Genomic DNA, 17,495 nt, shown 5'->3' with positions numbered 1-17,495 from the left:
TGTATCTTATAAAAAGCCAAATATTTTTTTACTATTATCAGAACTGAAAAACTTTACAATGCAAGAGAGAGTATTTAAGTAACCTTAACAAATCATTTTACTGAAGCTTAAAATAGCACAAAAATACCTGATCAATGTTAATTTGCCCAGTAGCATACTACTACTGATTTTAAAAGGTGGTGTGGTTTTTTTTGTTTGGTTGGTTTTGGTGGGTTTTTTTTAGTTTGAATCTTGTAAATTTTATATAAACAGCTGTATTTCAGTCCTTTTTGAGTGCAACTAGAAGATATTTGTCATTTGAACCAGGAGCCACACAGACTTTGGAAGACTGATTTAAAACCAAACCCAAACTCTTCACAACGTGCTTGTTCATTTGCGTGATCCTCTAGTAGCAGAGAAGGAAATGCAGACCGTCTTTCTTATTCCTACAGAATGTAAAAGCATGGAGTTATGTGCATGAAATGTATTTCCAGGGCACTTAAAATATTTGAGTAGTTTTGAGTAACAACAAAGCATTTCTTACCTTAGAATCATAGAATCATTAAGGTTGGAAAAGGCCCTACGATCGAGTCCAACCGTTAACCTATCACTGCCAAGTCCACCTTGATAAATAGCTGAATATATTAGATTTTTTGTATTACAAAAAAAGAAATTTGTGGTATTTATTTTATTAAGAGGTCCACTTTAGCACCATATACATTGTGCATTGTATCAGAGACTTAGGTGAATCTGTTTTAATTTCTCAGGCATAGATTTTTTTTTTTTCTGATCCTTTTTCTTGTGATCTTAGAGTAAAAAGAATAGACTGGTGGTATGAATTGCTGATTTGTGCATTTTGTTTAGCACTGATACAAATGGAGGTAAAAAAATTCCAGAAAGGATTTATTTGCTTAGGAACTGCAGTTCCTTCTTAAGCCTTGAAGAGGAATCCTAGATTTTCTATACTGGTTTTGGGCTAGCCAGTTGTTTTCTTTCAAAGTAGAATGTAAATGGAATCTAGCAAGCACAAGAAGCTGGCTACAGCTGGTCAGTAGGAAGTAATGAGGTTGAGTTGTATCTGAAATTCCAACCCTTTCTTGAGTATTAGCTGTATCACTTATATTTACCCATATATTTCCTCATTTTGGACCCAGGGCCTGAAACTTTCTCTTGAAGGTGGACACTTTTTTTGTTCAGTGACCTTAGCACCTCATTATATAGACTGTCTACCTTAAATACCTAAGTGTTTTAGTTCCAAACAACTTCCACCCCTAATCCAACAAGCAGGTGTTAAAGTGGAGATTCCTGTGCTATTGATGGAAATAACTTATTTTGAAAGGCATTTCAGAATTTCATTTGGAGGAATTGCATAGAAATGTACATATTTCTTAAGGAATTGTACAGCAGGAGAACTGAGTAATGCATATGTAGTTCCTTCTAGCAAAAGATAATAATAGGTGTATTCATCATTGTGTCATTTCTTTCTTAGGATTCTTCTTACTGAATAAAATGGTCTGTTCTCATGGGAACAATTTGCCAATACACTATGCTTAAAATGAATTGTTCTTTTCACTGCTTAAAAACAAACAAAAAAACCCTGAAACCAGTCTTCCCTCCCAACAACAAAGTTTCTTATTCTGAAAGACCTTTTGCAAAACAGTTCATACGTAACTCTACGAAGGGATTCCCAATTAATCAGTAAAGAGCAAGGAAAATTCCTCAAGCAATATTAGCTTCTTAATGAGGAAAAAAGCAGTGGTAACGGTGAACATGCTCTATAAAAGCTAGACTACTAGGCAAAAATTGAATAGCAGAATTATAAATATTGACCTATTGATTACAGCAGATTCAAATAAATTTTTATCTGCTGTTAGATTCAAGATAAATCTGTAAGCAGAGACGCTTATTAGTGTGATAACGCAAGGAATAGCTTTGGACTTCAGAGTATAGATTAAATCCTTAGGTCATTTTTTAAGCTTTATTAACCTCAGTCTCCCTTTCGTAGGCTTTGCTATGTCTGCTAGAATGCCTGGCCTCTGTGTATGTATTTTTAGACTGTTTGGTTTCTCTTCAGTCAACAGTACCTCATCAAACAAACTATATTTTGTATATCCATCCTTGCACTTACATTCATATTCTGTAAAAAGAGTTTGAATTAGTCTGTTTTGATGTAAAAATATACATTTCTGAGAGAAGTCCCTAGTGCACAAAATTATTGTAGATGAGCAACAATCAATTTTTCTGAAATCAACCAACAGCATGAACTTCCTTATAAGCATAATAAAGAGGCTAAGAAAGACCAGGACCCTTTTCTTTGCAGGCAGATGAGAGGATTTCAGCCAAGAAAAAGTACAGGAAAAAGCAGGAGATGCAACTGCGATTTTGAACTTCATTTGAGTACGTAATATCTGGGAGAGGCCATGAACCTGGCTATCCAGTGCAAGTCTGCTAGAATTCCTGTGATTTCTACTCTTCACCATTATGGTTCATACAGTTTTGATAGTGCTGGGGTGAATCATTTGTGTTGTCTAACTAACCCTGAGGCAGGAGAATTTGTTTAGAAGTATCGCCTCTTGAAAGTGGTGAACCAATGCTACTGGAACCATTAGTGGATCAAGACCTCTAAAGGACAGTGAATACTGTTGTTGATACACAATGATCGTAAGACTGACCGTGGCTTGCATTTGAGAGGAGCAGCAGTTCTTCTATTTGCAACTTCATATGAAAGAAGTCTGGGTAAGCTAAAGGAATGTTATTACCAATATTGTCATAGGTCTTATCTATAAGTTCTACTGAAGGTGAATTTGTGTTCCACCCGTGTCAGTACAGATTCTTCTAGAGAGCTGAATCCTCTGAGTCTGTTTGCATGATGAGAGTTGACATACTGTTCACATGGGACTATAAGATGAATAAATCCAACTCTGCCACAATTCCTTTTCACAGACCGGGTGTACAGTAAATCGGCACTGTAAAAATCCAAACACTTGGATTGTTTTTATCAATAAACTTTTTTTTTTGTTTAGTTCTTTTTTACATTTAATTCCCTTTTAAAAAGAATTGCATTTTCATCTGAGTTGTTTCTACTAATGTTCTGTTCTTAGGACAGAGTATAAACCTCAGGTTTTAAGAATCTTGTTTCCTGTGAAGCAATAACATTGCATTATGAGTCCACAAAGTATTTTTACACTGCTTTGGAAGTAAGGTACATACTTGAGATATGCTATTTTGTAAGTAATTCTTGAAATGAACACAAAGGTCAAAGGTGTTTACAAGAAGCTGTGATGCCTGAAGAGAACACAGAAATGCTCTAAGTATACTTTTCATGTGGTAAGCCGAGTCACATACCTAAGGTGTGAGTCTGGGTTTCTCCTCCTGGGTCCAAGCACGAGCAATCAGATATCTTTTCATTCTGTAATTGTGAAGTGAAATTCAAACCTACAAAGGACCCACCTGGTATTCTCTCTTTTGTTTGCCATACCAGTCCTTGATACTGACTATTCTATTGTTTACTCATGCCATTCATATGGTACTAGCACTGTGGTGTACAGAACCTTCCAATATTTGTGATCTCTTAATTACAGTAGTAGGTCATTATTGCAATGCTTGTGATTGTTATCCAAGATCTAGGAGTGATATTATGATTTAGTGACTATTGTATCCTTGCAACACTTTTTCTTGACTATTATCTATGCCAGCAATATAGCCAAATTGCACCGGCTTCTGTTATATCAATTACAGTTAGGTCTTTTTCATCCCAATCATATGAACTTTGTATGTGATTGAAACATCTGTCTCACAGACTCTGAGGAAGAGGAGTTACAGGCTGTTAATCATACAGTTTCTACGCTGTATTACCTTTGTCTGTGGATGAGACTGTGCTACCACTGTTACTCAAAAGTACAGCCAGATACTTATAAAAGTTTTCAAGAGTTACTGCACAGAGTGGCAGTCACACTGGAGATTCCAATGGAAGCTGTCCAGGACAAATCACATAAGTTTCTGGACATATTATGTATCTCTATGCCAGCATGTCTTGTAATTCCCATAAATGAGGGCCTGTTGGACTCAGCCAAATTACTCTGGCAGATGTCTGCTGCTTTGGTGTTGACAATCCAGATGCGTGGATTGTTGTTATCCAGTGCTTTCAGCAAGCTTTGAACAAGTCTATAAACACTGGTCTTGGGATTGTTAACTGTGGCAACAGTCCACTGGACAGGTGAGTATCAAGGTCTACAACGATCAATGCCACAAGATAAAGAATTACACAAAACTCTAGTTAATTAGAAGCAAAACCAGCCTGCTTTTAAATTATCTTATTCTAGTTATGAACTAATGCTGTTGTAATCAGGGGTGTCTTTCATGGAAGATAGCATTGCTGTCAGTTAAATATCAATAATTTTTTGCATTGATATAGAATTGTGAAAGGTTTCCCTTAGCCAGTTATACTTTATAAGACTCAGTTAATTTTCCAGCAAAAAATTAAAATGGTTAGACTAGTATATCCCTGTGTTTAGCACTTGTTTGACATACCTCATATTTTGAATATTAAGGGCTATTTTGCCCAAAGGTGAGCAATATCAGCTCTCATCTTTGGGAAACGTACTGCTGCAATGACTTGTGCCTACCATTATGACTTCAACTTGGTCATTCATTTAGATGCCAAGTTTTGGATAAAAGTAGTGTTTGCAGCTGAAATTACTCTGTCTCACCATTTAGGGGGATGTTGTCTGCCATTAATAGTTGTATCCGCATTGATTCACATTCAAAGAATAATGACTTGCTGACAGTATGTCCAATTCTCTGAGGCGTTATCAGCATGCATCCCATAACATACTCCATTTCCATTTTTGCTGGCCCTGCCTGTTGTGGACAGTGAGTTGCAAGTGACTTTTAAGGGAGCAAGGGTTCCCTGCCCTTTGGGTATGAGGCAGCTGAGTACACATGATATTTACATACAAGATCTTGATTTTGTTTTTAAACTGAAGTGGCACGTACACACAAAGTATAGAACCAATATAGACTACAGCTTCAGCTGGATGTCTTATTGCTGCTTTGCATGGATAGTGGTTCTTTTTGGATATATAGTGATTTGCCAGTGTTGTTCTAGTTAGGATCTGAACTCAACGATAGATTTTGTTCCTCACAATCTAAAGAATCCTTGTTTATTGCGTCACACTTCAAACCCACTTGCTCTTCAAAATAACGGGCCTATTAAAAAAACAAAAAACCAAGCAAACCAAAACCAAAATCCCCAGCACTGTCTTATTTAGTATTATGTAAGGATGGTATAATCTTGAAATCTCATCTATGTTGTTGACAAATGTTTTTTCTTGACCAAAATGGAAGACAGAGATTGCATTTACCCATTGCTTACCCAAGCCTAATTCAAAATTTTTGGAAACTTGAGCTACTAACGATTTCACAGATTTCGTGCTTAAAAATTGCTGTTTAATGAAATTTTAGCCATTAGCTATTTTTCTGAACTGCTAAGATTGGATTCAGTTGAACTCATTTACAATTTCTAAGATATTACTAATATGCAGTCCTGATCAAGAATTGGTTGTCACTACTTGTTGATTCAGAGATGCCACCTATAATTGCAATCATTAATTTTAAATAAACATATTAGGCAATTCCTGGTAAGGAACAATCAGGTTTTAAGATGGGATTTTATTGCAAAATCTATAAATTTGTGCCTGCTGGAAGGGCAACACAACAGGTCACAAGCAGTCCAGGAGATGTCTGGAGTGCACTGATGATGACTTCTTGAACACAGGTTGACTGAAGAGCTGATGAGGGGAAGCACTTTGATGGACCTGGTACCAATACTTAGGAACTGGATGTGAAGATTGGAGTGGCCTTGGCTGCAGTGACCATGAAATGATGGAGTTCAGGATCCTGAGAGAAGAGAACAGGGCAACTTTGAATTTCAGTAGAGCAAATTTCATTTGCTCTATTTTGGGTTCTGCTTGGGACAAACCCATGGGATGAAGTCCTGGAGAGAAGAGGGGTCCGGGATTGCTGGGTCACCTCCTCTAAACTCAAGATTTGTCCATCTGAAAGTCAAGGGAAGGTGGCAGGAGGCCTGTATTGATCAAGAAGAAGCTCCTGACAAAACTCAAAAATAATCATAAGGAATGTGGAAGTAAGGACAGGTAACGTGGGAGACTATAGACACTGAATGTGTGGGGACTGGCTTAGAAAAGCCAAAGACCAAATGGAGTTGAATCTGGTGAGTGCAAAGGGCAAAAATGAGTTCTACAGCTTTATCAGCAGACAAAGGAAGAATTTGGAAAATGTGAGTCTGCTGCTGAACGGGGCAGGGAACTGGGCACCAAAGAAAATAAAAAGGCTAGCGTACTCAATGCTGGTTTTGCCTCGGTCTCTACTGATAGGATTTGCCTTCAAGAATCCCACATCCCTGAGTCCAGAGGGAGCATCTGGAGTAGTAAGCACTTTCTCTCCATAGAGGAGGATCAGGTTAGGGGGCATTTAAACAAACTGGACATAAGGAGCATGTCCCCACTTTGAGCAGCAGGTTGGACTAAAGATCACATAAGTTCCATTCGAACCTCAACCATTCTGTGATTTATAATTATGAATTAATTTTTACATCTCAGTGGAATCTCATGTTTGCTAAATTTACATTTTCTTAAACCTTATATACTATTAGCTTAACTTTCTTTTAATCTATATCTCCTGCTTCAGCAGGTGTATATTTAACCTGCATTGACTACCTGATTTATTAGTTCATCTACCAAAGAATCTGGAATATTCAACAAAAATGCTTTCTTCAGGATGTTAAAGTGAGTGGAAACAAGTTTAATAACAACATGATCTATAAGTGATCAGAGTGAACTGGTTTTCTTTTTGATCTTTTATAATGAAAATTATTCTTGTTCTTTTACTTAATGAATAAATGTCTGAGTTTAATATTTAGCATGAGTATTTTTAACCTGAAGTGATGAACTTGTTCTTTCTGTCTTGCAAGTCAAAAATATCTGTCTTGCAATATCACTGCTTTGTGCAAGAACAATTTTAATCATTAACAACTTTTCTCATCATTTGTATTTGTGACTTCTACTTCATGCGCATTTATCATGACTTTTAATTTTAAAATGTAATTACATTACCATATTTTACATTAATATGTTTAATAAAGTCATAGAACATTCCAGAAAATGTGATACAAGACTTTCGAATATGGAAACGTTATATTTATTGGTGGTAAATGATGGAAAGCCATATATAGAGCCATATGTTCATTGGTGGAAAGTGGTAGACAGCCACTTTTTTCTTTGTATTTAATGAATGGGCAATAAGTGAATATTTATTACATTCCATAGGGTTGTTAAGCATGAATAGAAACAGAAGTCAGAGAAAATACAGAGAAGTCAACCCATGTGGTATAGTTCCACAATTCTTGAGAGTTCTGTACAAAGAATAGAACCTACTTGACTTCTGAATCTGACTTAATTTCTGATTTATGCATAGTATGTAATATTGGCTCTAAACTGTATATATATGTTATTGACATCATGAAGTAATATGTGAAGAACTGTGTGGTAAGATATAAAGACATCCAGGGTAGATGCCAAGCTGGTTCATTTGCCTCCTCCTCACGTATGTAAGTTGAAAGAGGAAAAAAAAATGTTTCTTACTATTATTATGATATTTTTATAGTGTACTGGTTCTTAAGAACACTTATGTATTGGTCCTTATTTGGCACTCTCCTTGCACCATCATTTCTGATTACATAATCTCTTGAATATTTTTGTAGATGAAGTCATAGATAATCTTAAAACCAACAGTGTTTTGATGTTAGAAAAATGTATCAATTGCAATCATCTGGATTTTTTTCCTGTTGTTGAATTTTCTTTCATAAATAGGCAAACATTTCTAGAATGGTAAGGAAATTGTTTATCATCAGCATACTAAAATGGGTACAAAAGCTAAACAATTATATATGACATTGATTATATTGAATAAGATTGTCCCTGCAGTATTTGCCACATGATGATTGTGCAAAATCATGCTTCCGATGATGTGCTTAGTTGCAGTCCTTTAAATATTTTTTCATTAGAAATAGGCAAGCTCTACATTTTGCTAGGTATTGTCATTAACTTTACATATTTCAGTGAGAGCTGTGGTGCTTAATGAAAAATTGGTTTTAATTTTCAAGAGAAGCTTATATAACGTTTCCTTCCCATTTTAAACACTGACTTGTTAATTCTTGTAATCATGTAGAGATGAAGCTTGTTAAATCACTAAGCATTTTATCAACCAAAAGACATCACTGAAGTTAAACTTATAATTAGACTTAGACATATACCTGTTTTAGGAAACAGCTGGATTTGGCCATCACATAATGAACTAGAACAGTGAAAATGTGGTGAAATAGAAAGCAGGTTGTTTATATATCAAAAGTAATTGTTAATTACAGTTTTAAATATAAAGACAAGAAATTTATGTTGATGATGTATTCCATTGCTTATTTTGAAAAGTATGTTATATGTTAAACTAAGCCTGCAAATAAAAATTCAGTGTTTTGTTACCTGTATGTATATGCTAGATTTACAACAGTTTGAAAACATAGTGGGTCTCTGTCACACAGAAATTTCTTTTGTGGGAGGTTGAGGTCTTATGCTCTCACAAATGTCAAATCCATGGCATATTTAAGTAGTGTCATTGAATACATTCTGTATGCACCATCTGCTATAGAACAATTATTTTACGAATGAAGAAGTCTGAATGCAACTTTCTTGCATTGCTTGGTCAAAACCAGCCAGAATATTTAGTTAATATTACTCCAAAAGAGCTCATAGGTAGAATGAATATAAATGCAAAACACTTCTGGTATTGACCAGCAATAGCTTTTCACTAAAGTAAAAGTATCTGTGTAAATGTATACATAGAAAAGAACTGTGTTAAGTTAGTTATCTTTGAGTGTTCTGGGACTGGGAAACGGGTCTCACTGAGATATTTGCATTGACTTGACATTTATAGCTTAGCCAGACAATGAAATATCTGATCTTACATGTTAAAATGCCACAAGTTTAAAAAAAAAAAATGTTGTTGGCATATGACTAAATAGAATTCAGCCTAGAGTTAGAGTATTTGGTATTTGGGAGGAAAATTGACATGGAGAAGTGTAAATGTTTCTCTGTCAAGTTATTTATAATATTAATAACAGCAGTTACTAGTAGTAGTTATTAGCTTGTTGGAATCCCCAAATGCTAGGCACATTAGTCTTGGCAAAGGGTGACAAAAGGCAGGTAATGCAGTCAAAGGTCAGTAATAAATTTTATAATACATCACCTTTGAGTATCTAGCAATACTGGATCTTGGAGACAGCTGGCTACTTTTATAAAAGAAGAATAAGAGAGTCAGATATGTATGTAAATATTAATTCTAACTGTGAGCACTCTAGTTTGCAAAAGAGGAAAGAGATTTGTTTGCTACTCTGGGCAGAACATATGTCCTTGGAGGCTTCCAAAAGGAAAGCCTAGAAGATCACTACTGCCAGCTAGTGAAGATGGAAAGCATCAAGTCAATAGACTGTAAGACTGGTTTCTGATTAAGGTCTTTGCAGGTCTTGCTGTGAGGAAAGGCTATGCTGTGAACTAAATGTACCTTTTTCCCTTTAAAGCTGATCATGTGCTATATCCTATTTGGAGAAGAGTGCTTATAAGTTTTACTTGTTTGAGTAAGGGTGGTTCCTTTCATTACTGCTAAATTTTTCTGTTCACTTGTGGGTATGAGTCCTTTCGGGATGTGATCCTTGCATGCTGAACAAACAGAAGCTCTCTCCACATATCAATAGTACCTTTTACCTGCATGTCTAACATCATTTTTGCAGCTGAAGAGGACCATGGCTTCTCTTTTCTTCACCTTCACAAAAATTATCATCCTCATTCATTTTCCTGTAGTCTTTTCTTACAAGCATAGCTTGGTTTTAAATTGTGTGTTCTTTCCTAAGATGCATGGTTAGTCTGTAAATTAAAATCAAGCATGTTTATTACTTCCAGTATCAGTGGAACTGTATCTTGTTTAATGATATTCTGTTTGCAGAGCCTATGAAAGGAATGCACTTTTTGAATTGACATTGAGTTGAAAATGCAAGATCACTCTGAAAGTTCATGGAAAATGGCTCTGTGCTTCTGGGAATAGGTGAGTTATCAGTTCTTTCTTTGCTAGATAAGTCTCAGTTTAATCAGAGTTTCATACAGACACCTATAGTAAATTATGAACTTTCTGTTCCTTAAAGATACCAAATTAGGAAGGAGATTTAATCAGTAAATAATGAATCAACTGTAATGCCTAAGTACATGCAGAAATGTATTTTTTTTTCTCAGTTTTCCTATATAAAGCTTGGATTAGCATGAAGTATGCTATATACAGTTTTTATATGGTGCTTGATAGTCAGAAAATTAATGAGAGATCATCCCTCTTCAGTCTTTGCAGTCCCATGGGAACTATCCAAAAGGCTGTACTAAGAGCAAGGAACTGCAACTGAACAGTAGTTGCCTAACAATCATGTTTAAGCATGACTGACTATATATTCAGCCATTGAAAAATATATCCTGTTAACAAAAGAAACACCTGCATAGGTGATTAGGTTCATGCACACACATCTGAGTGTGACTGGAGCCTGGTATTTGGTCTTTTATATAAGCAAAAATCTTTGGAGTGAAGAGAATAGAAGCTATATTTTTAAATTGCAACAGTAACAACTGGAACTCTACTTTAATGTTGTCCATCTGCCACAGGTAGGTATGCAAGAGGTATTATATTTGATTTTGCGTGTATTTTTCTGGCATACAACAGGCAAAAGTATGATTTCAAATGTTATGAATCATTAATTAACTTCTTTACCTTTCTTTAACCTTACCTTATATACCTTTCTTTAACTTAAGCTTAACCTTTCTTTATATCTATTATCATTCCTCCATAAACGTAACATGCTCTGCTATTTCTGTGTAATTTATACACAGTATTGGGGTGCTCTGTCCAATACAACATCCTCGCATTTTTCATAAGAAGAGTTGTAGTTTTAAGGTTTCCCGATTGTTTCTGGTGGGGTTTTTTGTGTGTAATCAAGCTTGTAGAATTTTTTAAGTGATTTCTGTATCTGCTCTAGTAACTTGCCATTTAGCTAGCATATTTCAAATTCACTTTCAAAAATCTCTAAATATGGGTTAGATTGTTTTATCTATAGGCTAGTGGAGAAACACAGGGGGCTTTTATAGTTGCCTGTGTATACTGTGTCTGTTTTTAAGTTATAAGGAACAGAGGTTACAAACATTAAAAGAATTTTAAAAGGCTAAATTAACATAAAAAGGGATTTGGGAGGATAATTTTGACAAAAAAATGTTAGGAAATTAAAGAACGCATTTATTCTTTGTTAATTCACTTGTTTAACAGATAACGTATTTGCAGTCCTTGAAAATATTCTGAGTTTGCAATGTTATGGAGAATTTAGCCTTCTAAAATAATAAGGTAATGAGTAGTAATCCAGCTACAGGAGTTTAAGCTATAAATGGAAAAATTTAAAAGAGGAGCTAGAGCTGTAGCTGGCTAATAAGACAAGCTTTGAGCTAAATCCTATAACTTCATCCTTTAAATCATCACTTTCCTGATGTGTATGATTATTTGGGATCTGGGTGAGGTAAATAACATAACTAGATTTTCTGTAATTTATTCATGGGGTTCATTTGTCACTTCCAGAAGTGAAATGTGCTAGTTAAGCATTTAATAAGACTCAAGATAAGGCCTGTCTGAAGTATTCACAGGTATACAATTATCATGTTTTAACTAGAATGCTTGTTAGAATGTGACCTTTCATGTAAATGCATATATATACAGCCATAAAAATGCTTTTCATTAAGAATTTATTCTGTGGAAGTATATTTGTGCTAAGTGCTTCTGAAAGTGAGAGACTACTGGTAGCAGGAATACTATTCATGGAAGGGGTGACGAAGAACTGCTGCAAATGAGACTTGATAAGTCGTATTTGTTTCATCCTGTTTAGAGAATAAAAAGAAAAGTGGATTTATATCAACAAAGCACTTAACCTCATTTCTAACTTAAGCATGTCAACAGTATAGCCAGTGATTAACTCAGGCAACCCTTGCATTATGCAGCACTGGCTCTGTGTTACCGCCCTGTGTTACAATGATTACACTGTTCTATGGCCATCAAAGTTCCTAAAATGGTTTTTAATGTCATTGTATGTCTGTTCATCAACTGCTGCTGCAAAACTTGTGCAGGTAGCATACTACAACAGGATTGACAGTAACATAACAGCTCTTTCCCAGTTCCAGTTTGGTGATTTCATGTATAATCAGGGAAATTTAGTACGGTGATGGTGAATATTAGTTCATTACTGGCATTTAATTTTACCCTCTAATGAGAACACTATATTAGTGTAATTCAACTGTAATACAACCCTATACTGATTTGGAAAAAAACCCTATTCTTTAGCAGAATGCTAAGGAACAAGTACTTCTCTCTGACATACACGATCTCATTGAGTTATTAGTTTTATCTCTGGCTGCCTCCAGAAACTGACCGGAAGTAAGAGCACTTGCACTGCATATTTTACATGTGCATCACTAGACCTAGGTAATTTATTCACCTGTAGATTATTCACTGAGAAATGTACTTGTGGTTTAACATTGATCTGAATAGAAGCTGAATTTATTAGCTAACCTTGTCTGATCTGCAAATAGGGGGCAAAATTCACAAAATGCTATTCTTTTTGTACCCCGTGGCCCAACAGTCAAGCAATTTGTATACTATGTGTTTTTGACAGAACATCCTTTAGTTTTCACTGAGTGAAAATAGTACAGCTGATCATGACTCCTGTGAACACCCTTTCCTATTCTTCCTTTAAGATCATTGTATATAATAGTGAGATGAACAAACAAACCCCAACAAACTTGGGGTTAATTGAACAGAAGAAGGATGTTCCACAAGAAATTCAATGTTCTTTCACCCAAAAAGGAATGCTGAAATTTCTGTCATAAACCTGGTGATATTACAGCCTGACTCCTTAAGGAAATAAGACTTAGGCAGTGGCAGTCACACTGAGTGTGTAAATTTTGTAAGAGTGTCTTGTTAGCTTCTACCTCTCTGCCAATTTCAACGAAATTTGTTTGTGGGGGGTGGAGGAGAATGAAGGATCTTTTCAGATAAATAACTTCCTATGAGTTTCATTAAAGTATGTGGCAAGAAGAGAGACTCATTAAGTTTCCCCAACTGAAAGACAAGCTTCTGTCTCAGTTCATGCTTTCTTAGGGTCTAGGGCATGAATATGGATGAGAATTCCAAATACAGGAAAAGCTTCAACTGGAGCTCATAATAATGACATAAGTTTGAAGCAAACTAAGCTTCATTAGTTCCAGTACTTATGGAAGTGCTTGTTTAGGTTAAAACTGAGAACTAGTTGATGCAGCACAGTTTAGAAAAATGAGCATGAGGTGGAAATTTAATTCCAGCTGTTCCAATGATTTATTCTATGACACTGGACAGTTACTTTTCCTGACCCTTTGGTTTTGTTTTTCTTCCATTTAAGTTAAGTATACTGCAGCCCAGAAGACTGTTAGCCTTCTTTTGCAGCAAGGGCACATTGCTGGCTCATGTTCAACTTGGTGTCCGCCAGGACCTCTACGTCCTTTGCTGCCAAGCTGCTTTCCAGACAGTTTACCCCCAGCATGGGGTGTACTCTTCTCCAGGTGCAAGATTTTGCACTTTCCTTTGTTAAACTCCATCAGGTTCCGGTTGGCCCATTTCTCCAGCCTATCGAGGTCCTTTTGAATGGCAGTGCAACACTCTGGTGTATCAGTCAGTCCTCCCAATTTTGTGTCATGAGCAAACTTGCTGAGGATGTACTCTGCCCCATCATCCAGATCATTAACGAAGATGTTGAACAGGATTGCACTTAGTACTGCACCTGGTTTACACCCTGGGGTGCATGGCTAGTTAGTAGCCTCTAACTAGACTTTGTGCCACTGATCACTACCTTCTGGGCCCAGCCATTCATTCAGTTTTTAATCCACCTTACTGTCTGCTCATCTAGCCCATATTTCATCAGCTTCTCTATGAGAATCTTACGGGAGACAGTGATGAAAGCCTTGCTAAAGTCTAGGTAGACAATATCCACTGCTCTCCCCTCATCTACCAAGCCAGTTATTTCATCATCGAAAGTTGTCAGGTTGGTCAAGCATACCTTCCCTTTCGTGAATCCATGCTGATTATTCTTGATGACTTGTCCTTCATGTGCCTAGAAATGGTTTCCAGGATTAGTTGTTCCATCGCCTCCCCAGGGATAGAGGTAAGGTTGACCAGCCTGTAGCTCCCTGGGTCCTACTTCCTGCCCTTTTTGAAGACAGGAATGACATTTGGTTTCCTAAAGTCTCAGTCACTTCTCCCAACTGCCATGATCATTCAAAGACTATTGAGTGGCCTCGAAATGTTGTCAGCCAGCTCCCTCAGCACTAGGGTACATCCCGTGAAGGCCCATGGACTTATGTATGTCCTGCTTGCGTAAGTATTCCCTGAACTGATTCTGTTCTACTGAGGAAAATGTTTGAGTTTTGCCAGAAGCATCTTGTTCATCCATGCAGGCATCCTGGCATTTTTGCTTGATTTCCTGCTCGTTGGGATGGACTGCTCCTGAGCTTGGAGGAGATGGTGCTTGGATATTAACCAGCTTTCTTGGGCTCCCTCTTCTCTTCATGGCCTTATCCCATGGAACTCTTCCAAGCAAATCCCTGAAGAGGCCAAAGTCTGCTTTCCTGAAGTCTAGGGTTGTGATCTTGCTTTTTGCCCTCCTCTCAGGATCCTGAACACCACCATCTCACAGTCACTGAAGCCAAGGCTGCCTTTGACTTTCACATCCCCAACAAGCCCTTCCATGTTTGTATGATGTCCAGCACAGTACCGCTTCTCTGTCACTTGGGTCAGGAGGTTATCATCAGTGCACTTCAGGAAACTCCTGGATTACATATGCCCTGCTGTGTTGTTTTTCCAGTGGATATCAGGATGGTTCAAGTCCCCCATAAGAACCAGGGCCTGTGAGCATGAGGCTACTTCCATCTGTCTGCAGAAGGCTTCATCTGCTTGTTCTTCCTCGTCAGGTAGACTGTAGCAGACATCCAATATAATATCACCCATACTGGTCTGCTCTTTAATGCTTATTCATAAACTCTCAGTTGGCTCATTATCCACCCCTAGTCAGAGCTCCATGCACTCCAGCTATTCTGTTACTCCACTGAGTAACAGGGTAACTCCACTGCCTCATCTTCCTGGCTTGTCCTTCCTAAAGAGCATGTTTCCCTCCATTGCAACACTCCAGGTATACGATCCATTGTACTGTGTCTCCATGATCATAACAAGATCAAAGCCCTGAAACCGCACACAAATCTCTAATTCCTCGTGTTTATTGTCCATTCAGTAGGCATTAGTGTACAGGCTGATTTCCCAGAAAGGGTTTGAAGGTTTTTTCCATAGTGTTTACTTGTAGGCACTTCCTTGCTTATATACAAATACTTGAAGTGATCCTGCTTAAGCTCTTTTGTGTTCACTTTCATTCACACCATCACAGGCTCTTTGCTCATCAACTCGGTCCATCGGTCCCTCACATGGCTGCTGGTAACTCTTTCCTTCCTCTGTCAAGATCTAAGAGCCCGAATCTCTTCTGAAAATGAGTCTTTGTTTTCTGTATTGCTGAGGTGCTTTTGAAAGTTTTACTGAAAGTTATAATCTCGCTTACTTTAAAATATCTTACTTTTACTTCATTTGTCATTTAATGATATGCACTGATAGAGACAGATATTAGTCATCGATTGGCATTCAAGAATCATTCCTGTCATATTTATTGAATTCATATGTCTATATCTGGGAGACTGGAGAGAGCAAAGTTTAGCAGATAAAATGATTATACTTTCAGTAACGATTTCTAAATTGTTTGTAAACGTATAAAGCCACAGTAGTTCATACATAACCTAGGTGACAGAACTTCATTTATTTATATGCCAGACACATCTGTAAATAACCTTGAGCAAGGATCTTAAATATCACCTATGTCCTTGTTAGAAGATTTAAATTAAAGGAGAAGCCCCACTCTGACAGTGTACTCCTTACTTCTGATAATCATAGAGAAGTAATCATAATATGAATTTATTGATCAGTAGTTTCAGTCTCTTTGTTGATGTATTGGGTTTACGTGGCAAGGTTTTGGTAGTGGGGGGGGCTACAGGAGTGGCTTCTGTGAGAAGCTGCTAGAAGCTTCCCCTATATCCTATAGAGTCAACATCAGCTGTCTCCAAGACAGACCTGCCGCTGGTCAAGGCCAAGCCAATCAGCAATGATGGTAGTGCCTCTGTGATAAAATATTTAAGAAGGAAAAAAAAACCCAACCTGCACAACAACCTGCAGCCAGAGAGAGGAGTGAGAATATGTGAGAGGAACAACCCTGCAGACACCAAGGTCAGTGAAGAAGGAGGGCAGGGAGGAGGTGCTCTGGGCACCGGAGCAGAGATTCCCCTGCAGCCTGTGGTGAAGACCATGGCGAGGCAGGCTGTCCCCCTGCAGCCCATGGACGTTACCGATGGAGCAGACATCCACCTGCAGTTCATGGAGGACCCCATGCTGGAGCAGGTGGATGCTCCCGAAGGACGCTGTGACCCTGTGGGAAGCCCGCGCTGGAGCAGGCTCCTGGCAGGACCTGTGGCCCAGTGGAGAGCGGAGCCCACACTGGAGCAGGTTTGCTGGCAGGACTTGTGACCCTGTGGGGGACCCATGCTGGAGCAGTTTCTTCCTGAAGGACTGCACCCTGTGGAAGGAACCCACGTTTGAGCAGTTCATGAAGGACTGCAGGCCGTGGAGAAGGACTCAAGTTGGAGAAGTTCATGGAGTACTGTCTCCCGTGAAGTTCATGGAGTACTGTCTCCCGTGGGAGGGACCCCACGCTGGAGCAAGGGAAGAGTGTGAGGAGTCCTCCCCCTGAGGAGGAAGGAGTGGCAGAGACAATGTGTGATGATCTGACCGCAACCACCATTCCCTGTCCCCCTGTGCTACTGGCAGGGAGGAGGTAGAGAACTCAGGAGTAAAGTTAAGCTGAGGAAGAAGGGAGAGGTGGGGGAAGGTGTTTTACGATTTAGTTTTTATTTTCTCATTATCCTACTCTGATTTGATTGGTAATAAATTAAATTAATTTTCCCCAAGTCAAGTCTGTTTTGCCCGTGACAGTAATTGCAGAGTGATCTCCCTGTCCTTATCTCGATCCACGAGCCTTTCATTATATTTTCTCTCCCCTGTCCAGCTGAAGAGGGGAGTGATAGAACGGCTTTGGTGGGCACCTTGTGTCCAGCCAGGGCTGACCCCAGGGCTGGCTAGCTAGTCAGGAAAAAAAAATCTGGTATTAAAGCCACAATCTTCCTATATTAGAAAAAGCTAAGTCACATATTAACCTTTGTTAGAGTATATGGGTTGGGTTTCTACAGTTCAGTATC

Source organism: Nipponia nippon, unplaced genomic scaffold (genome assembly GCF_047370975.1).
Source record: "Nipponia nippon isolate SJK-2023a ecotype South Korea unplaced genomic scaffold, ASM4737097v1 scaffold_3, whole genome shotgun sequence".
Lineage (NCBI taxonomy): Eukaryota > Metazoa > Chordata > Aves > Pelecaniformes > Threskiornithidae > Nipponia > Nipponia nippon.
Note: the sequence above shows the minus strand (reverse complement) of the source record.